Source organism: Peromyscus leucopus, chromosome 22, assembly GCF_004664715.2.
Source record: "Peromyscus leucopus breed LL Stock chromosome 22, UCI_PerLeu_2.1, whole genome shotgun sequence".
Classification (NCBI taxonomy): Eukaryota; Metazoa; Chordata; class Mammalia; order Rodentia; family Cricetidae; genus Peromyscus; species Peromyscus leucopus.
In genome coordinates this window covers 28,496,630-28,521,221 of record NC_051081.1, presented here as the reverse complement: position 1 = coordinate 28,521,221, position 24,592 = coordinate 28,496,630, and positions in this window count along the sequence as shown.

Below are 24,592 nucleotides of genomic sequence, written 5' to 3'. Positions count from 1 at the left end.
ATCTGAGAGCTTTCACTCAAGGCTGTGGAGAGGTTGGGGGTGGGCAGCAAAGCACCAAGAAGGGGCCAAATAGATTGGAATAGCTTTGCTGTAGTAGTGTCGTTGGTTTGAAGAAGTGAGACACAGAGAGAAACAAGCCTGTCAGAATGTCATTTGCATATATATCATGCTTTATTTTTTCACATAAAAGATCCTCCACAAGTAAAATCATGTCAGGATGCTTATAATAGAGTCAGTGATCTTATCTTATTATTCTCATACAATTATGATCACACAATAGGAATTGAGTGGCTAAAGCTCAGAGTTGACCCCAGATCTCGTGAGTGCAGGCTTCATACTAATTGTTTAACAAATTGGAAACTCTAACATTAAAGGCTCAAAGTCTGAAAACTAGTATGTGAATAGCCAGGCTTAGAGGGGTTCGTGTCCTGTATCTCTATCTCAAGAGATGTGCTTCTAAGTCACATGTGGCTTAGACCTGTTTGCTCCTGTTGACTGTGTTGCCACAGGCAACTCAAAGCACTGTTTTGTTTTGTTTTGGAGGCTTTTTCTTTTTACCTATTTACCTGTGTGTGTCTGGGCTGGCATGGGGAGTGGGTCTGTGTGTCTCTGTGAGTCTGTGTGCTCCTTTACATATGGAGGCCAGAAGAGGCCATCAGATTCCTGTGGGTAGAATTACAAATGTTTATGGGATCCCTGCTTGTTACATCACAGGCCATTCTGAACTCCAGTCCTCATGACTGAGAGCACCAAGTGCCTTTATCCAAGAAACAGAAGTATCCACAACATTTAATTTACACCCGGGCTGGAAACCTCTTTGCAGGAACTAATTTATTCTATCTGGTATCTGTACAATGACCTTTAATATAGCTAATTCTCATTATCCTTATTATTACCCTTATTTTACATATGTACAAATATGGAGATAAAATACACTAACTGCACCATATAGAGACAACTTCATCATGCATAGATAGTACAGAGACAGAGGGAAATTTAAATGTAAGTTGTCTGGTACCTAGCACTCAGTGTTTGAAAACTAAGAAGTTATAATTGTACTTGGTGAATTATTCTTTCTCAACCTGTATGACACCTTCTATGTATGAATATGATTTAACTTCTGCTGAAATGATCTTCATATGACACTTCTTTAACAGAGTTGCTTTCCGTGGAATCCTACTGATTTCCTTTTCTCTTTACTGTCCTATCCACAACCAAGTTCTCACAAAGTATCAAGTTGATCTTTTAAGATTAAGAACTTCTGAACTCCAAATCCTTACAGAGTCCCCATTAGTCTTTCAATAAAATTTGTATTATTTAATCTAGTATTTGAAATCCACCCCCACATTTATGTGTTAACCTTCCAGTTTTCCATTCTTTAGATAAAACCAATTACTATTCTAGAACTGAATAGCTCAGCAGTTCCTAAAAATGTCTTGTGCTTCCTCACATAGCAGAACTGATCTTGCCACAGACATAAATATGACACACATCTTTGCACCTTTTAGCTACATAGCAACACACTCAGATTAATTGATTACAAATAAGTATATGTTGAAATGGCTAGATGAATGGATGGATGGTTGGATGGGTAGTGGATGGATGGATGGATGCATGCTTGCGTGCATGCATGTATGCATACAAGCTTCAGCCCATTGTGTTGCTGTGGTGGCTTCCTGCCAATTAGATTTAGTTAATTTTTTGTAGATATTTTAAGGTTCTATATTATTGTAAAGGCATTACAAAGTAAAAATAAAGCAAGACAAACCTTTAGGGGTAAACCAAAGTGACATTTTCAGTTGGTAGTTATGGCAAGAGCCACAAATCTATGGGCATGTAGCCTTGTCTTGGGTTTACAAAAACAATTTGATGTATTGATGTATCAATAAAGTTGGTAACCATCAATGAAATACTCAGGGGCACTGGAAGCAAAATGCCAGATATGAGCCATTATGCCACGGATCCTTAAGTGAAACCAGGTATTTGACAGATAACAGACTACTAAATTTCAGGAGGCTTTTGAAATTCTGACAAAGAAAGTCCGAGTCTGAGAGTAATAAAACTATAGAATAGGCCAGGTGGTGGTGGCACATGACTTTTAATCCCAGCACTTGGGAAGCAGAGCCAGGCAGATCTTTGTGAGTTCAAGGCCAGCCTGATTTACAGAGTGAGATCCAGGAAAGCCACAAAACTACACAGAGAAACCCTGTCTCGTAAAACAAACAAACAAAAACGAACGAACAAAAACCAAATTATAGAATATAGAAATTACTGTTGAGATATGTCATAATTTCACATGACTGTTGTGAAATATGTAGGAATGTTTAAATATTTCAATAAACACAATATTCATAAAGAAAAGTTTAGTTCAAATAATGAAGTGTAAGTAAATGGCAGCTAAATCTGTGGGCATCATGCAGATGAGAATGTGTGAGAATTACAAATGGAAACCCTAGAGGCATCCCCACACTGGCACCTGACTCTTTTGTTGTATTGTTCTGAATGCTGTGACAGACACTTTGTCTAAACATGAGAGTGTTTCATCACCTTCATGAGATTAAAGCTCCCTTTCAAACCCTGCTGCCAACACCGTTCAAATATGTCAGCAAAATAGAAAATTTAATAAAAATCCCTGAGGGTGAGATGCCAATTAGGTCTGAAGATGCCAAGGTTGGCTCTTGAGTGTGGCAACACACAGAGTCAAGTGGGGCTGATGCAAGCAGCAGGCTTCACAACACTCCTTTATTTTCTAGTCCTGCCAACTCTGAGGGACCGAGATGTGTCCTTCTCTTTCTTCTCCTTGAAGGAAGTGGACAAGGACAGGGTTGAGGCTAACGTGCCATGCATCAAAACTGGTGCCTTGAAAGTTCTTTTTGGCCTGCTCTGATCAAACAGGGTTCCAAAGAAATCACAAGCGGTTTAGATTATTTATTTCATTCAATGTCTTTTACCTGGATTTAAAATAGAAGGACTTGGTGTCCTAAGTGTGTGTGTGTGTGTGTGTGTGTGTGTGTGTGTGTGTGTGTCCACAGCTCCATAGCTCCTCATCTATTAAGACTTCTTTATTCACAAATGATTGTCATAGAAATGTTTGTATGGGGGTTTCTTACCTTCAGAATTGAAAAATAGTTATTATTTTTAAAACTTTATCTTAAGTATGCAGAATAAAACGTAGAGCAACAATAAACAAAATTTATGTACCTATATTTAGGATTTAGAAGAAAATAATTTCATGAAATACCAACAAACAATGATGGGGCAACACACAGAGAGAAAATAATTTATTCAACTACAAAAATTAGAGTCAATTTACTGCTAAAATCTCTATGGCCAAATTCCAGGCAAGTATTACAGCAGATGGCAAAATGTCATTTGGACTGCTTTTCACTGAGAAGTAGTTAATATCCAAATGTAGGGGCTGAGTTTCCTTAAATCAGTAAGAAAAAGATCACAAAAGTCAAAATAAGCAACAGATATATAAAAACATTTTACATAAGCAGAAAGTCACATAGAAAATAAATATATGAATGATGCTCAATTTCAGTATTAAATATAAAACATTACAGAGACATGTCATTTCATGCACACAACTGAAAAACTTAGAAATTGCTAATTATGGGGGAAATAAGAGATTAGCAGTACTTTCATATACAGTTAGGAAAAAATACTCTTTATTACATGTACTTTAGAGGGGATTTCACAATTTTGAGTAAAACTGAGAATATGTATTATTAGCCAAGAAATTTGACATCTAGACCTACAGAACTAGATGTACAGACTTGCATGCAATACTCAAACTGCCATTGTTTAGAAACATCATGGGAACCATGTAAATGCATAGAGATTGTGAAACGAGTAGACAATGAAGCATTCACTCAGTGATTCAATTCAAAGGATAAATGAGCTAAGCCATTTTTGAGCCAACACTGAGCCTCTAGTGGTACAGCATTCACATTATAATGCAAAACAAACTGTATTTTTGTGAAGTCACACTTGTGTTAGTTGCACAAATATGGACTAAATCATAGTCATCAAATATGTGTTCATGTTTTCTTCTGGAAAGCAAGTTTGGGAAGGGATTTGCAGAGAAAAATAAAAGAATGTCACTTCTGTTAGTGTTTCTTTCGGAGTAAATTAATTTAAGGCCAATATGACAGTCTGTTTATTTTGGCAGATTTAAAGGGATTAATACAATGGTGCTATACATATTATTATGCTGATTAACTTTTTTCTGAAATCAAACAAATGTGTGCATGCACAAACACATATATATTATTTATACATGATCTGTGTAATCTTAAAGAAATGGAAATAGTTAATAACTGTCAAGTTCTGGTTCTGTAGTATTAAAGGATATCAAGAGTAATCAAAGATTAATTTTTTTCAAGTCAAATTTAAAATGAAGTAGAATTGGGTGACAAGTTAGTCACAATAATTTTGAGAGCCCAACTGTTTCTGAGAATTTATCATCAAAACACAACAGATTGGACATTGTTGGTTTCTTGTTTTGGGTTTAAATTTTGAGACGATCTTATTTGGTAATGCAGGGAAGCTTCAAAAACTTTGCTTTCTTTCCTTTCATCTAAGTAGTGTGATAAAGGTATTCTACCATACCCATCAAAGATGTAAAAAAAAAATTAAAAATAATGTTACTTAGCCATGTATTGCTTAGTGTTTTATTTTGCACTGAGCAATGTAGATAATAAGTAACTTAGAGTTCACATGTTTCAAAAATAAAACTCAACTTGTAAAAAGGATGGGATAGTAAATATTCAAAGAACTCCAACTCTCTTGGCCTTTTGATTTGCAGCCACAGCGTGTGACTCTAGGATGGGCTTCATCGGCTGCTTTTGAATTTGTGGGCCCCAGGAAGGAAGCCACATTGCGAGGAAATTGAGAATTTTCCATTCCATCATTTAAATATGGGCAAGCAATCAGACTTGGGATTACTCATCTGTCACTGCTCACTGATTTTATTTGCTTTTTTCCTTCTCTGAGCCCTTTTCAATTCCTCTCTGAACATCTTTGGGAAATATTCCTGTGGTACTCAGTCAACCAGGAGAGCTTAACTAACCAAGAATTGGCTGGTTTTATTCAGAGATGAAAACCAGGGAGCTGCATCAGTGACCACGATGTGAACCAGTTAGCTGGAATGAATGGTAACTCTGGGCTCATTTCCTGGCTGGCCCAGGGATGGACATGCGATTTCATAGGCTTGGTGGGAGACAGTGAATTCCAATTCAGTAGTTTGGTGAAAAAGTAACAAAGAGGAGAAACTATCATTGAGGTCTTCTTCAAATTCTGCCTGTGTCCTTTTACCCCATTCTTTTTAAATGCTGTTTTTCTATGTTTTGTCCATTTGTATCTATATGGATAGAATTGAGCCAAAACAAATGAAAGAATGTCATGAATAAAGGAATGCATTTAAGCACCTGAATACAGAAAACAGAACACAAAGGTCAAATGTCCGGCATTGCATCAGAACCATGCTAACCAGATCTCCAGGTGGTGGTAAGTTGTGGAGTGGCAGTCATCTTTTGTTCTAGAGGGCATAGACACACATTCTGAGGAAGACTAATATTTCATATTTCCCCTGGACACACACAACCAATTCATCTTTAACTCAATCGTTGGGCAACCAGGATAACAGTAAAGTAGAAAGAGTAGGTAAAATTTAAGAAAATGTGTAATATTAGAGGGAAAAAAATTAGACTTATTTTATAGTTTCCTATATTCTTATTTGGTCATTCAGAAAGTAGCAAGCTGAGAATCAGCACCAGAAGATGGAAATGAAATTATACTTGTAGTTTGTTATATAAAATCACCCTTGAGTTATGTGGTAATGGAATGATAGGTGTGATTTGTTATAGGTTTTATGATAACATCTCAGTAAGTGGTATTATTACATGATGGAAAAAGAACAAAGCAAGAAATCCATAAGAGCATTGTCATTTCCAGGTTCTTAAGGTCATTGTTCATGAAAGCATTAGCTAAACTGCTGACTTTTTTTTCTTCTTCATTTTACTGTGCTTGGATATAATCACTAATTTAAATGTTATACATTGGACACAAATAAATGTTTACCAGTGCCACCCGATAATATCAATGTCTTCTTGGCTATGTGTAAACTAGTGGGGAAGCCCATGAACTAGAGAGTAGAGAATCTGCCTAACACATTCCAGGACCGTTTCAGCAATGCATGAGAAAAATAAAACCATGCATATTTATTAAGCTAAAACAGATTGTTATGAATTTTACTTGATACATTGTGGGAAAGTTAGACTCAAATTGGTGATAAAAATCAAATCCAAACAAAAATTTCATTCACAGTAATATAAAGTATAACGTGGACTTGATAGGAAAAAAATATATTGAAATGTTCTATATTGTAGTATAATGAGCATTTTTCAGTGTATAAACATTTTATTCAACATGTCCTTATCATGCAGCTCTCATGAACAACATGGAGCAGGGACACATGGAATTAGAAATACAATGAAGACAAACTGATAAGGAAAAAGTGAATGAGGAATGTATTCAGACACAGGAGCCTAAGGGTCATTAAATGTATAATGACCTAGTTTTCTAATTGGAAAGGGTATCAAAGGTAAAGGGAGATTCTTAGAAGGTATTCTGAGATCACAAATGGGTCTTCAGAGCATGCTTTTTTGCCATTTAAGCAGACTACTCTTAGTCTCATGAGATAGCAATATTTTCTACTTAAACCCAGGAGAAACCATATGAAAATAGTGTTTGCTGTCTCAGTGCTAGAATAATAGGTCAAGATTAATCCTGGGACAACAAGACTATTGAATGTCACCTTGACTGTTATTTTAATTTCACCTACTCTAGCAAACCAAAGAATTCTGTGCCTCACTATTTGCATCAAAATCAGCTTTTATAAACCTGTAAAGCACAAAAAACTTTCTGGAGCTTAATTTCTTAGGTATGTTAAATCCTTCATTATTCTCTTTATCAAGAGTCCATTGTCAGTTTGACAGCCTACAAAATGTTCTGCATTGGTCCAGCTCAGTGGCTCCTAACAATCCTTATTAACTCCAAATCATTTCTATACCACTTCATAGAGTACTTTTTATTTTGTGAGAAAAAAAAACATTTCTTACCTTTTCAAGAATGTGAGCTAATACATTTTCCAGACACCTTACTACTTCCTGAATGGCTTTCATTTATCACCCAAAGACAATGTGCCAACACAATGCAAGGTCAAAAATTCTTTAACTCTCTACCTTCCACCCAAATACAAATTCGAGAAAATATGCATTACATATAACTTTCTCATCAACACTGTGAAATCGGGTCATAGATCGCGGTGAGGATGGAATTGTGCAATGCAATGGTGCTTTATATTTTCAGCACCTTCTCATTTCACAGCCTGACAACAATCCTATTATGGCACTTCATAATCCAAGACAGCACATTCCTGATAATTACTGAGATAGGATTTTCTCTTCAGTTTCAATTGATACATTTGATTTAAGGATTCATTTCATTTCCGTTTCCATGAGCAGCTGTGTGATAGTGTTCTTAACACCCTCAACACTTTTACTCCTGGTCTGGATTTTTTCATAAAGACATTATTTTTATAATCTTGAGACAATTTTAGAATGGAATTCCACTTTCCTGATGTTCTTCCTGACACATAGTTGCTGCTGTGTCAATAAGGAAAGAACAAATTGCAGAAAGAATTTCATTTTACTTTCTGGGATTTCATTTTCTTCCAACAGGCAGTTATCTGGATTTTTTTTTTCTGATCAACAGATTTTTTCATCAACCATAATTGCAAAGCATGAAATCAGACTGCTTCCTCTCAATCTTGTCTAGCTTCAATTCTCTTGTAGTGGGTTGTATAAACTATTATATTTGAAATATGTACAGAGCTCAGCACTCAGAAAAAAATATTGCTTCAAAAATGAGTTTTCATCATAATGCACCTTAGCATTGCACAATTATGATAATTTAAAAGCATATAGAGCTACATACTAAGTGAGAAATGTTTTCATTAGAGAAGAAAGGCTAAATACCATATTAAAGCAGATAGCATTTTCACAAGCAAACTGACTCTATAGAAAATTCAGATTTAAAGAAGGCTGTAGGCAAAAGTCTGTAAAGTAAATAGCAGTGCTTGGAAGGGCAATTTATATTCTAATGTAAAGTTTATGGAGACACTTCAAAAGCAGGTAGGAAAATCATCAGGAACTGATTGCATAATTAACTGCAATCCTGTCTAAACCTACAAGAGAGATGAAAGTAGACAGAATAAGGAAAGTGTGTGGATTTCAATTCTTCCTTGACAGAAGGAGGAAATGGACATAGATACTGAATAGGAAAACTGTATGATCTGACGTTGTTGTTGTTGTTGTTGTTGTTGTTGTTGACTGCATCTCTCCTTGGTGTTCTCCCATATCATCTGACTTAGATAAAGCATGGAAGCAGTAAGTATTACCCCTTTATCTTAGTGTTCGGTTTTCACTGGGATCACTGCATCCATAAAAATCTTACTGGCTCTACAGCAGTCCACAGATGGCCATATTCATAAAAAGGATTGTAGAGGAGATAACCTCTACTGTTATTTCCTGTAGTTAAATTGGACAATATGCATAGTTTTTAGTTGTTCTCGTCTTCATGGGTAAAATAAAAGAATTCACCTTCTGAGGTTCTAATTTCCTTTTACATATCTAACTTTCCCACAGTTTATCAAAATGACATTTTTTTTTTCCTGGATACCATTTAAATGAAACAACCTCTATGCAGTTTCCCCAAACCAGCTTTTTTTTTTTTTCTACACAATCTTATTTACATCATCTTTGGTAACTAGTTACCATTTTCCAAAGTCTTTGTTTATGTGAATATGGCATCCAAATGTCTACTTAAACGCCTGCATTCCCAGCGTGGGGCCACAATAATCCCCTTCTAATGGAATTCAAAAGGAGGGTCTCATTTTGAATTGATGTTGGGGTCATATTTACTTGCTGGTACTTCCCTGATCACAGGGCAATGTAGGATTCCTTTCTGTTTTGAGATCCAAGAGTTCCCAAATCTGTAGGGCTTCCACAGTCTGAACAGAGGCATTGATCCTTATGTACCAGCAGGAAGCTAGGATTAAATTAAAATCAACAAAGTCAGAGAAACCACAGATCTGTCAGATTCATATAGAGATACCAGAAATAAAAATTACAATCAAAGTACTTATTCCTTCTTGTTCACAGGACTATTATATGCCGACCAATGGCTTCTTCTAAGTATCTGACATATAGGAAATTGGTAGTTTTCTTTACATAAATCAAGATTTTAATGCAAGTGTAGGATTGACACATATGATTGATGAAAAAATGAAGTTTGATTCACTTGATGTGTGAAAATAATCATTCCCATTTTAGATTATAAAAATTAAAGAATTTTAATAAGATGAGCTTGATAAGATTTCATATTTGCATTTTTAATGTTTATCAGTGTTGAAGTTTTGTAAATGATTTTCAAGAATGATGACATGCAGTTGGTGTAAAGGCTAAATAACAATGAAGATTATAGTATAAATTGACCCACTACCAAAAACTAATGTATTATCTCTATTATTTAGATATCTTCTGCCAAGCACTAGGTGAATATAATTAGGTGCAGTATAGTGCAGAAGTCATATAGGCAAACATCAACGACATATCTGGTACCAGAGGGTATTCCTAGGCCTAGAATCCTTATGCCAAAATGTTTCTGCTGACCTTTTAAGCATCAGACATCCCAAGGTTTTAAGCCTATCTTTGTCGAACAGTTTCTTCTATGGGATTGATGGATCACTGTGAATGAGAGGAGTTTGTTTAACTTACACTATTGGGTCTGCAGTGTGAAATAAGAACTTCTCTTTGCTAAAATTTTATTTTTGAAGATTCTGGAAGAGAATTGAATTATATCTATTTTGGGATTGTTGGCTTCTTTAGTGGTTCCATTTTCTGGGGGGGGGTCTACACTGAAACCCTTTCTAGTATGGGACTTCATTTATAGTTATTTTGTTTTCCTGATATTTTTTTTCTGCAGTGCTTGGATTTATAGCTAATATAACTATTTGAAAGCTCCACAGTTGACCTGAAATGAAGCCTGTGCTTTTGTACATTCCAGGCCTCAGGCTAACATATCTCATTTGCATTATTCACAACTTAAATAGTTTTAGTTCTTCACATTTGCTTTATGCAGCATTTTTAAGAGCTTCGAGATTCTGATTGCCATGAGGTGGTCTACTGAGGAAGTTTATTATTGAATCTCACAGATATTCCTATTTACTAGCCAAATCAGGAACTGAAATACAACATAGTCTAAAAATAAACATGCAGAAAATGTTTTCTTCAAAGCATACTCTTTGGGTTTCTGGTTCAACCATAGAAACATTGTGCTCATATGCTTAAAGCTTTATTAATAAAGATGGTAGCAGAATTCTTGGGAAGTGTTTAAGAGGTGTAATTCAGAGGCCTGGATAAATGGCTCAGCAGTTAAGAGCACTTCTTATTCTTCTTATTCTTGCAGAGGACACAGGTTTGATTGTCATCATCCACATGACCACTTACAATAACCTGCAGACCCAATTCCAGGACATCTGATGCTCTCGGCTGGCTTCCCTGGACTCTTGCACATATGGTGCACTAAACTTAGACAAGAAAATACACATGCAAATAAATAAACAAATAAATAAATTTTTTTAAAGAGCTGTGGTTCTATTCTTTAAGATTGTGGCTCTTTCTCAGGATACTAATCAATATGTATGGATTTATCCTATATGATATGTTTGGGGGAGAAATCCTAATGACCTCAACTACTATTAGGTCCTTTGTCTTAACAGAATCTAGTACAGATTTTAGCACACCAGTCCTCATGTCTGAGGAACGGTCAAGTGTAGAAGGTAAATTGGACCCACAAAGGGTGTATAGTGTTCCAGTTAGAAAAATTAGTACATTGAAGATGCAACCTACTTATCAATGTGGAAGAAGAAATAACACACCGAAGTAAATTCAAATAACACTTTATAAATATGTACATAAACATGTATATTTGCATTACAATACAAATAAATTGCTTTATTCGTTTATACATAACCAACTCTGTTAGATGGGAGAACTTTGCTTCATAAGAGATGATGAAGACGATGCAGAGAGGGTCAGGGCACACGTAAGCGAGCAGAAGATGTTTTCCTTGAACCACTAACTGAGTCTGTACATATTTAAACAAGGCTAATGTCCTTCAACACATAAATGGATAATGAAAATGCAGTGTATATACACAATGGAATGCTATTCATCTATAGAGAAAAATAAAATCATGAAATGTGCAGGGAAATGGATGGACATAGAAAAGACTATATTAAGTAAGGTAACTCACTCTCAGAAAGACAAATGCTGCATGTTCTATTTCATCTGAGGTGCCTAGCTCAGATATAAGTGTAGCTACCACCCATCTTCAAAGAAGCTCCTCTTTATATCAAATACAGAAAACCTCAGAAAAAAAAAAAAAAAAAAAAAGAACAGGACATGATGAAGAAATCAAGTGATCAGCAGAGCCCAGCGTCGATGAATACATGTACATCATAATACCTGTGTCTACGGCTCAGGAAATATCCTGGCAGATGCATGGAAAGACTGTAAGAACCAGAATACCAGGAAGTCACTATGAAGCAATATTTCCTAGTCATGGTTGTTTGAACAAGAAAAAAAAAAAAAAACAGTGGCAATATCAATGGGCATATTAAAGGGAAAATTTTTCAGTTTCAAATCCTAGGTAAAGAACTAGAGAGAAATAATGACTGCTGGAGCAGAAGAATTAGCCTCTCCCAGGATTGAGACCCCTTATTGGTTGTCCAATGCAAAGTAGTCTGTCTGCCCTGAAACCATATTCACACCATTGACAAAAACAGACTCAGCAAGTTGTATTTATATGTAGTTTGCATATATATGCATATGCACATACATATTTATGTAACAATAATAACCAATGAAAAAGTGGTTACTGATTTGGTAGGGGCACAGGTGAGATTGGAAAGAAGATAATTAGAAGGGCCCGGAAGAAGAAAAAAGAAGTGAGAAAACGATGTAATTCTATTTCTACTAAAGTCAGATTAAAAATAAAATACATACAAGACTATTTTGAAGACTGCAGGAAAAGTTTCTATTTTGCTTGCTTGTTTTTTTAGATGTCTAAATTTCAGAGACTTTATTACAGGCTATTATAGATATTGCAGGGTATTGAGGGCCATCAAAGTACTTAAGACTTTATTCTGTAGGCAATGGTTTGACATGGGAAAATCTTGAGGGAGGAGGTCATGATATCCATCCTCTATTTTATGAGAAGGGCAACTGATTGTGAGAATATAGTGTTAGAGAAAAATTGGGTGTAATGGAGCAGAATAAATATGACATCTGGAGAATAAATAAAATGAGAGCTGAAAATGGAATTACTGCACAAAAGCCTGAGGAGATGGCTTAGCAGGTAGAGTGTGTATGGTGTAAGCATGAGGACTAAGTTTCCTATCTGCAGGATCCATGCAGGTGCTGGCTGGGTATGGTGCTGTGCCCACATTATTCATATGTGGAAGATAAGACAAGGGTTCCCTGGAATAAGCTAATTAGCTAGCCTACCTGTGAGGAATTCAAGTAGGGAATCTGGCTCCATCATACAAGCTGAATTGTGATGCAAGAAGACACCTGACATCAGGTTCGGTCCCCAGATGCAAATGCACACATTTGCACATCCCAACACATTCACCTATATACATTTGAACACACACACACACACACACACACACACACACACACACACACGTATGTACACGAAATGCATACCCCCAAACAATATCAAAGTAGGTTGTACTGAGTTGCTGAATAAAAAACATCACAACAGCAATGAAGAAGAGGATCAGATGTGGCTCTGAAAGTACCAACCAATGTATCGGGAAAATGGACAGTCATAAAGCAACCAATCTGGTGGACAAAATTACCAAATTCCAATCTGGGGGGCCTATTAAAATTAGACAGTGTAAAATTAGACTCAAATAGAGTGCAGAACTGGATTGAACAGAAATGAAGATAGATAATGGGAAACTGTCTATGGAAGTGAATAATCATTCAGGTCATTGACACAACTACTCTCAAGCATGGAAAAGTCTACTCCTCAAATTACCTTGACTTAAAAGTTGAATAGAGCTCTCTTTCTCTCTCTCCACTCCTATAACATATGGACCTCTCAACACCCCTCGCTCTCTCTTCTCTCTCCCTCTCTCTTTCTTCTCTCTTTCCTATCTCCTCTCCATCTCTCCACTATAATAAACCATTTCCTCTTGGAAAAAAAAAGTTGAGTAGAAATGGAACCATAGAATGAATCGCATAACAAGAGACATTATGTATGTGTGTATGTATGTATGTATGTATGTGTGTATGTATGTATGTATGTATATGTGTATGCATGTGTGTATGTATGTATGTATGTATGTGTGTTGAATGTATGTATGTATGTGTGTATGTATGTGTTTATGCGTGTATTATGTATGTGTGTATGTATGTATGTATATATGTATGTAGCAATACTTAACAAAGAAATGAAGCTAAAGCTTGAGAATGAGAGGGGTTTGGACGGCTTAGAGTGGGGGTACTTGAGAGAGGCTGCATTAATTGTGTTTGCTGTAAATTTAGGTCGAATAACTTTATTTTGATAAATCATGCTTTGTACTACTTAATGATCAAATGTCTTTAACTAAGCCTTATTCAAATGGAAAAACGTTAACAATTCCTTGGTTATAATTTTTTTTTTTTTATCACAGCCAGGCAGTAGTGGTGCATACCATTAATCCCAGCACTCAGGAGGCAGGCCAGGTGGATCTCTGTGAGTTCGAGGCCAGCCTGGTCTACAGAACAAGCTCAAGGACAGGCACCAAAACTACACAGAGAAACCCTGCCTTGAAAAATTTAAAAAAAAAAATGTTTAATGTGATTTTTCAAAACAGTAGATTGTAAAAATAGAAGATGAAAGTAATTTGTTAAACGATGGAAAATTAATGAATATTTTAAAGTCTCCCTTATATTCCTTAGCTCAACTTGGATTTAAGTACTTCAAATGACTGTGTTGTTACACAGACAAAAACGGGTGATATTACACAAAAAGCATTTGCAATAACTTAGAGTCTATTAATTGCATTCTTTGTCAAATTGTGATTTCTCCATAGCTATGCTAGGTTCTGGAGGCACACATTTCAGTGAGACGAGGAGCTGTTTTCAAACACTGTAAGCTGCTTCGTAACGCAGCTTCATCTGGAGGAATGGAGATGCCAAGAGTATGGGAATCAAGAGAAATGCATCAACTTGATAAAAGAGAGAGGGAGAAAGAAAGTAGCAATAGTATGCAGAGAAATGTTCACAGAACACTGTTATTCATTTACTAATTCTCTGTAATATTCGCTAAATAATATCTAAGATTCATTCCAGCTCTCCAAATCCAGTGGGTCTAACATAATTGCAATGCATAAAAACAAAACAAATAGCTGGGCGGTGGTGGCACACGCCTTTAATCCCAGCACTTGGGAGGTAGAACCAGGCGGATCTCTGTGAGTTCGAGGCCAGCCTGGGCTACGAAGTGAGTTCCAGGAAAGGCACAAATCTACACAGAGAAACCCTGTCTCGGAAAAAAACAAAAACAAAAAAACAAAACCAGCAAGCGAACAAACAAAATAGCAATAGCAAAAAAACAGACTCCTGCAGAAGAACTCAAAGAAAGCAGAACAATTACTGTTTAATTCAGTCTTGGACCATTAAGACCCCTCCTGAGGAAGTAAAATGTTAATTTTTTACCTTGACAGTTTTCAGGGAGACGTTTTTAAAACCGCTGCTGCAGAACTAATAGAGCACACAGCAATATTAAGAACTTTATTGTTTCGTTGGCAAGACTAATTCTGGGTGCAGAATTTTACAATGCTGTCTGCCGAAGAAGTGTTTCTCTTATCCCTTTGATACTACGTGGGCTTTCAGGTGTCTTTTGATTTCATTGTCTGTGAAACATATTTTGAAGAGAGTAAAGAACAAGTATTCGGAAATGTGACGTTCAAGAGAAGACAGAGTTCAACATTATCATCCCATCAAAATTACTCAGAAGGTGAAAGTAGTGTCTCTACAGTGAACTGAGTCATGCCTATTCAGCACACTATGTCCATGTATGCACTCTGTGAGCCCTGGTTTCCGTACCCGTGTAACAGGGAGGAGAAAGAGAAAATTCACCTGACATCCTTTAAGCTGATTCTCACCTGACAGAAGCATGTAACTCCTGAAGCCAGTACAATCTGACCAGATCATGAGGACCTTGGAATATTGATTTAGCAACCTTGTAGTTATTTTCATTCCCAGAAACTGACAGATTGGAATTTATCAGAAGCTCAAGAATAACAGGCAATTCTTTTCCCAATTGTATCTTTGTGTGCTAATGATTTGGATGACTCTGTTTTTTCTTCAGTCTTTCCAGAAAACAGCATAAATTTCTCCTGTAGTCTGTTTCTTTTTTTTTTTTTTTTTTTTTTTTTTTTTTTTTTTTTTTTTTTTTTTTTTGGTTTTTTTGAGACAGGTTTCTCTGTGTAGCTTTGTGCTTTCCTGAGCTACTTGTAGCCAGGCTGGCTCGAACTCACAGAGATCCGCCTGGCTCTGCCTCCCGAGGGCTGGGATGAAAGGCGTGCGCCACCAACGCCCAGCTTCTGTAGTCTTTCTATACAGACTTCTCTTTAAAATTTCCTTTGGTTTTCTCTCTCACCTCTCCCCCTTTTTTTGTCTTTCCTTTTCTTATCCAGTATAGAACATAACAGACAGTGTTAAATCGAATCATCTCTTGAGAACTGATCATTTTGTTAACAGATAACCCAGGAACGCCTCTGGATGTACATCTAATCTGCTGTGACAAGAGGACAAAAGGCACACAGGGACAGTGAGAGAAATCTATATCAACATACCTTCTTAAGCTGGTTTTCTCAGTAGGAGGTAGCATGACTGGCACCTACAGTGCCATAAGCCCCTGTCTGTTATACACAACTGAGTATACTCTTCCTTTGCTAAAAAGATCACAAAGTAAACCTCTGCCACAGAATCAAAGCATAATCTGTCCATCTGATCTGATGTTAATTTTCAAAATTACATGTAACTACAAATACAGCCAAGGTATTTTGATCAATATCTATCCCCTCCATAAAAGAAATTCAAGTGAATGTGTGTGTGCGCGTGTGTGAGCACACACACACACACACACACTCAATTCAGCCTTCCCACCGAAACCCTACCCTACAAATATTACTACAAATATTAACACTGATTCAAGTTTAGAATATAACTCCTTAATATCTAGAATAGGTCATTTATGAAAGCTGTTATGTGCTACATTGAAACGGAACTGTTTGAAAAAAAATAGTAGTAGTCTTGAGATGTATGTTAGCTGGTTTATTTTAATGCTTTAATTGAGTCTTAATATTTATGATCTTCAAATATCTTTCCTCCATTTTACCATACTCCTGGTGGGTTATTTCAAATCTACAGGGGTACCTAAAAAGAGGAAGGCATGAGAAGGGTGCAAGTCAGAGAAACGGCAGTTGAAACACTACTTGGCAAAGTTCTAGGTAGTGGTTGGAACAGATTCTATTATGTTGAGGTGAAAGGATTTACATTTGTATTTATTTACATCTGGCTTGATACTTGTTATGAAAAGTTTGACAGTTCCTGTTCCTCAACAAAGTATTGTCCAAAGTTGGTTTCTGGAAACTGAAGACATCATCTAGGCATAGATGTGGGGAATGAACAAGTCAGATGATCACATTAGATGATGTTCAGGCATTTCCATACCCCAAATAAGACTATCAATGCACAAGTAAGGACACCTACCATCTAAGTAAAGTATGCCGTCCCGATGCCTAGAGAATGAACAGTTTGTTTTAAAGAAAAAAAAAGATTTTTTTTTCACATTGTGTTTCTCTGTAGGGCAGTGTTACCACCAACTGTGGAGTTGAAAGTAATTGATGATGTGTTCAGATAATTTTAGTGACACATAATTATCTCCTAATTTCTGCAACATCTAAATGAGTGCATACTGCAATTAATTGTACCCTGTGGCCATTTAGTTACAACACACACACCATCTGATTATCTGTGGAATGAAAATTGTTGATATAAGCTTTCATGAAGAAACTAGCAAACTCACTGGGAGTCAGTGAAGAGAGCACTGAAGAAGGTATTCAAGCTCTCCCCTGCAGCATGATGTGGGCAGATCACTTCTCACTTCTAATCTTCATTTCTGTTGGCACACATGTGTGAATAAGGATGCCTTTCTCTTCTCATCAGACTCAGAAATCTCATCCAATTCTCATCAAAGAAGTGGAAAACAGTTGAAATTTTCTTCGTGTTGTAATACCATGTGAAGGCAGGCAAGTGAAGTCGTCGTATCATCACCTGAAAAGATTTCTCAGTGAAGTCTACCCACTGGATAGCAATCCAATTTTAGACAATTCACTTCATTTTTCTCTTTCTCCTATAAAATGTGGGCATTTCACTAGATATTCTCTGAGATCTTGACTATCTCCAAAACACACACACAAACACACACACACACACACACACACACACACACACACACACACACACACATTTTATTGCTCTGATTTTTTCAAAAATACTTATGGATCCAATTATTTCTCTACTCCTTTAATCACCAGAAACATATTTTTGACATGTGTAACTCTAGGAAAAACTTTATTAGTCATGTGATTGAATTAAGCAGGTTTCCCAAAAGAAAAAATGGAAAAACTTCCACATCCTGTGTGTGACCAAATAGGATGAATGTGTGTTGGTGGAATGTAACAGGAGTCTGACTTTTATCTGGCAGATTGGAGGTTCTGGATAGGACTGTAAATGTAATGATCCTGAACTACTACTGCATCATCCATGAAGCTGACTATTAATCTTAAAATATCCTCCAAATGTGAAGGTTTTACTTTACTCTTTTGAGCACGGAATTTTGCACTTTGAAAAATCATTCACTTATAACTGATAAAAGATTGGAATGGTCCTAGAATTTTCAGTGTGCCCGAAGGTGCTGTATATGATAAGACTGAATTGGAACGTGCTTTAAGAAACCATCCTTTCATCATGTCCTATGGGTGAGTGCACTGTGTCATTATGATTTATAGTCACTCGGCATTGCCTGAGGAGAGCATGGGTTTTTGGAAGATCTGCAGACTTATTTTGAAGAATTGGTTTAGGTATGCTAATTAGAAATTGTCTAAATGCATTCTCTGGTCTCATGAGAATTTACCAGGCTTACTTTACCAAATCACCATGAAATGTGATAATATCTCTAATGCAAGCATAACTGCTCATAATTTTTCAATTGGCAAAAATTTGACTGCAGATATTGTGAATTTGAATGGCTTTCCTGGTCAAGGTACTTTCAGGATAATTGTATATGATAGAATAAATTCACTATAAAAACATCAGATAGTTTTGCAGCTGAGAAAATTCATTTATCCATTATTTCAAAATTCACTAAATTTATTGTGTTGAACAAGTTATACTCCAGTACAGAAGTTGGTAAGGAATAAAGATAATTGTAAGTGCTTCTCTCGTGGACTGCTATATTTCATGGCTTCTTTTCTTTCTTTTAAATTATAGTTTTATTTATTTGTATGCATGTGTGTTTATGTGCTTGTGAGCATGTGTGGGAGCTAGAGGACATTTCACAGATTGGTGCTTCTGTGGAAGCTAAAGGACAATTTGTTGGAATTGGTTCTCTGTGTTTACCACATGAGTCTTGGGGATCAAATTCCAAGTTTGGGAGCTGACCCATCTTAATGGCCACAAGTACTATTATGATTTCTATAGCAACTATTAAACTCAGCCTAAATGCATAATTAAGTATTATACATTCTGAAATGCATTAACAATTGAATATGGCTTTGTTCAAAATAAACATGGACAGACAGACCCAAAGGTACTTAAGTGTACTCCAGTAATTCACCTTGCTGTTTGCTCTATAATTAAAGATGAGAATAAATAAAATATATTTATTTGATATAAATCAAATAAAGATAAGCCAAGCAAAACAGAAGAAAATGAGAATATATGTATATACAAATTTCAATATTATATATATGTATATATATATTACATATATATGTATAAAATAAAATAAGCAAGAACTCAGAAAAGCAAGGTTTATGGGGGTGGAAGCATTCCTGAAGACCTTAGCAAGAAGTGCATTCTGAAGGATGTTCTTAAACGAGTGACAAATAATCTTAGACATTTCAGAGTGAGTGAGTGAGTGACTACCTTTTGCAATTCAAGTAATCTCTCCACTATGACCTTAAATTGCTTCTTAACCCCACAAAAGGGAAAGGTAAAAACACCGAAAGTAGAAGATCACTTCTGTATTTAATGCATATCCTTAAAGCTCTGGTAGTTTAATTTGTAAACTCTAAAAGACTTACTAAAATATGCCAGAAAAATAAAGGCTTTCTGACTGACCAGAATGTAATTGATTTGAAGTATTTATAAATAATCTCTTATAGGTAACTACTGTAAGAACTTTACTTATTTTTTTTCATGCTACCTTTGCTTTATCAGTGCTGATAAATGCTCTAGACACTATCCTAGGAAGGTGTTATTGTCATTCTTAGGCTCTTATGCTTATCTGAAACAGAAACTAGTTTCACAGCTCAGCATGCTAGTGCATAGTGGTTATCGAAGCAGTTGTGTATAGAAGGGAGGGACAAGAGTTTGAGATATCTAAGGCTATATATAGAGTTCAAAGCCTTATTTGGGCCATCTGAGACCCTATCTCAAAACAAACTAAAAACAAATTAAAAAAGAGAAAAGTCATGTAAATACTGATCTTAGCAAATAATGTTATCATTAACTATACTCATCTTGACTATCCCTTGAGCACATCTGTATCATTTACGGACCAAGGCTGTCTTGCCTTGTTTTGTTCTATCCTCAGGGTTGAACTCAATGCCTCCTACATATTAGCAAATGCACTGCCATTTAGTTACATTGCATCACTTAGGCCTGAGACTCTTTTTCCACCATTTATCTTTGGAATGTAAGTTTACAGTTTTTCAAGCCTACATGCTCAGTTCCTGAATCTACACTTGACCTTGTGATTTACTTGGCCAAGAGGAGGTGAGCAGATCAGCATCATTATGCATTCATAAATTTAATATGTTTGAAAGTTTTGCTTCACTATTTCTCTTCAGTTATTATCATGAGAATATATTTACAACCATAAAGATTGGAGTCAAGTTTTATAGGTTAATGAGGTCACCCTGAATTGGCCAACAGCCAGATGAATCCACACATGTAAGTCTGTTTAGCACAAATGAACCTAATGAACTAGACAAATCACTGATTATTAAGAAAGTAATGTCCCTCTTTTGTTCTACTGAAGTTGAAGTGATTTGTTCGATGCCATGAATGAGGAATTAGATAAACAATATTGACACAATCTATTATATGCAAACAGAACTTTCCAGTTACAATTATTACACACTAATATATCTGTTATATTAGTGGCAGTCATACAATTGACTTGATTTGAAAAACAGATAAGAGCTGTATTATACAGGAAATCTATTAGGAAATATCTAATCTATGAGTAGAAATTTTAGCGTTCATGAATTTTCAAAATCTCATCTCATTCATTACTAGAGAAATCTAAAGTAGCCTAGACACATAAGTCATTTCCAGCAGGAGAAGGAATAATCACCAGAGAGGTGGTGTCAGAAAATGGCAAAGACAGGAACTCAGGGGTCAATGTCTCCTGCAAAACCTAGGACACAATGGTGAAGCTATCAGAATTAGCCTTCCAGGAATGCTGGAGGATAGTATTGAATTTACAGTAGCCAAACAAAATCTAATGAAGAGAAAGGATCATGAAACACAGTAGGACAGCTCTGTGCTCTTTGGAAGGCCCATTGCCTCATTCTTGAGACATAGGACACTTTGCAGACATCAGAACATAGAGCAGACAGGACAGACTGTGTCCAAGGTGTTGGCCTGTTTGACCTATGAGGATTCCTGCAGGAATATAAAGATAAATATAAAATATACACAAAATGAAATGAGAAGACAAAGTTATGTATCACTAAGATGGCAATTAAGCACAAAATATCACAGGAAAGGAGAAAGGAAGGGACAAAAGGAAATACGGAACAAACCAAAAAAAAGAAAAAAAAAGCAGCATCCAAAGAAACAGCAAAGCTATTTTCAAATGGTTACTTCCAATGTAGTCTGTTAAATTCTCTACTAAAAAGCAAGGACAGGAGGAATAAATTTGATAATCTATGTGCTGTCTCCAAGAGACTAACTCAGACAGAAGTGAGTACACAAGGAGTGACAGAAATTTACAGGTAGTACCTAGAAGATAACTAAGTTTTTGTAATAATGTCAGAAAAAGACCATAAGTCAAAAATTTTTATAAAAGAGCAAGAAGGATGTTTTTGCATGCTAACATAAAGGTCACCAACGATCTTTAACAAATGTGAAAACATAGTCACTTAAAGTATGGCTGTAAAATATACAAGCTGAAATCAAATGAAGCAAGGTGAAATGTATACTTCAACAATCACAACTGAGTACTGCTATGACTGATTAGTGGCAGAAACAGACAGAAGATCAATAAGAAAATCTTACGATAAGATCGCATGAATAATCATTTTACACCAAACACGTGAATAATATCCTTCTACCAATAACAGACTAACTCAAAATCTTAAATGCGCATGGGAAAATCTTGATGATAGACAATATGCTAATGTGAAAACCAAGTTCCAGTGATGTTTCAAGCATGAAATCATACAAAGTGTCTTCTTTGATAACAATGAAACAAATTGAGTGGAAATAAAGCAAAGCATACAAAGAGCTTTAGCAGGTAGTAAAAGCAGTGAATGGAGGGGATTTATACCAATGAACATACATTATGTTTAAGAAGGATCTGAAATCAACACATTTTTTGACACATTTAATAGAAAGTTCAAAGCATGACAAAGAAACAAGAAATAAGGCACAGCCTCTGTTGGGTAGATAAGAGATTATTTTTAAAATCTTACCTGAAGCTATCATTACCTTAGTAATAAGCCCAGGCTTAGGAGTCACAAGAAGACCACAGAGATCTATCTGATTGTACATAAATGAGGCACACTTAGTAAAACACTAGAAAGCTAACTCCAGAAATAGAGGGACTAGATGCCAAAACCAGTTAGAATCATCAGTGGGATACAAGGATTGTTCAGCATAATGGGTGTCAATGAACAAATGTAAGGCAGTGAGTTAACAGAGTAAAGGAAAATGACCACATGATCAGCTCAACCAGTGCAGAAAGAGCACTGGTTAACATATGCATTGTTTCATAATTTAAAACAACAGCACAACGACATCAACAATAAAAATTCTTGGCAAGCCAAGACTAGAAGAGAACATTCTAAACATGATAATGATTGTATGCTTCCAACTCATAGCCAGTGTGTGTCATAATTAAAGGTGATCTGAAAACTTTTCCTGAGAAGAAGGCAATGTAAACTCAGAATCAACACTGTCTTGAGGTTCTAAACAGAAAAAGAAGAAGAAATAAACAAAGACCTAGACTAATCAGTAGAAAGTACCTGAAAGAATAATAATGAAAAAAGTAGCTGAGGAAATTCCAATGAATGTCAGTAAATTCAATGCAAAAGTAAGTAGTAAAAGTAGAACAGAAGAAAGAAAAATAATATGAAATATACATCTAAATAGCAGATATAAAGCAATTATAGCCATCAAAGTATTAATTAATTAATATTAATCAAATGGAGAAACTACTAGATCAGCTAAGTAAGTATGCAAGATACATTGTCAATATCAAATAGATTGAAAGGTCTAGTAAGGGAATTATAAAATGATAGTAAAAGATACATCTTAAAACAGCCACTCTAACAAAGTTTGACAGCTGCGATGATTTAATCTAAAGTAGATACCTTTTTCTCAAGTTTATTTGACTAATTTCAAACAAGACCACACTCCAGACCTAAAAACAAGGACTAAACCTTTTTAAAGAGTTGAAAATTATTAGATGTGTTTTCACAACAGTGACGTAAAATTAAAATCAAATTCAAGGCTGGGAACAGTGGTGCAAAGCTGTAATCTCAGCTCTTTGGGAGACTGTGACAGAAGGATCTCAATTTCAAGGCCTTCCTGCACTACAGTGTGGATTCAAAACCAGTGTGGGTAATTTAGTGAGAACCTATATTAAATTTTAAAATAAAGGAAAATTTACTTAACTTTATTTCCTATAAAAGGTCTGTGGATGTAGCCTAGTAGCAGAGTACTTACCTAGCAGAAATTAGGTCACAAATTCAACCCTACCTTTATTAAAATAGATATTATTATGATAGCTTTAGGGAGCCTCACTGAAGAATTGTCTAGATTAACTTGTTCTGGGGCATATCTGTGAGAGGTGGCTTGATCATGTAAAGCCCAAAGTTGGGTGGTATTATACTCTGGATTTCAGTCATGGGCTATACAAAAAACAAAAAGTGATAAGAGCTAAAGAATGCTTGATTGACTCAATGATTTCTTCTCTAGACCATGTTTCAATTTCTTACTGCCTCTCCTTCCCCATAATAAAAGACAAAAACCTAGAACTGTGATGTAGCATGAATCTTAAAAGTTCTTATTAATAAAATCAAACCTGAGGCCAGTTATTGGGGTGAACACAAAGATCGGAGTGCCAGAACAAACCACAGCTACCTCATCTCGCCGAATCCTCAGCTGGTCTTGTTTCCTCAGACTGGGGGCTTCTGAGTCCTCATCCAGAATGGGTCTCAGCTGAATTGCTGCTCAAAAGCCTGAATGCTTAACCAGCCAAATGCTTAACCAGCCACATGCTTAACCAGCCAAATGCTTCTAGTTTCTAGTCCTCACGCCTTATATATCTTTCTGCTTTCTACCACCTCTCTCTGGGATTAAAGGCTGGCTTTCTGGGATTAAAGGCGTGAGTCACCATGCCTGGCTGTTTCCAATGTGGCCTTGAACTCACAGAGATCCAGAGGGATTTCTATCTCTGGAATGCTAGGATTAAAGGTGTATGCTAACACTGCCTAACTAGTGGCTTTTCTGTTCTCTGACCCCAGATAAGTTTATTAAGGTACACAATATTTTGGGGAACACAATATCACCACACTGTGATCTGAAATTAACACACTCCTAAGTTACCCTTGTCAATGGTTGTTTCTTTTTTTTTTAATCACAACCATGGTAAATGAAATCAAGACAGAGATAGATGGACAGATAGTTATATGATAGATAAATGATAGATGATAAAAGACAGATAGATGATAGAAGATAGACAGATAGATAGATAGATAGATAGTGAATTAAAAGAAAAATGAGAATTCACAAATATTTTAGTATATATGCAAGGCAAAAATACATTATCTGCCAATCTTTGAAACACATGTTCAGGTTAAGATGTAATTAGCCAATTTTAATTATATCCCTTTTAAACACATATGATGCAATTTTTAGCCTTACACTATGGTTCTATTAGTTTCTTT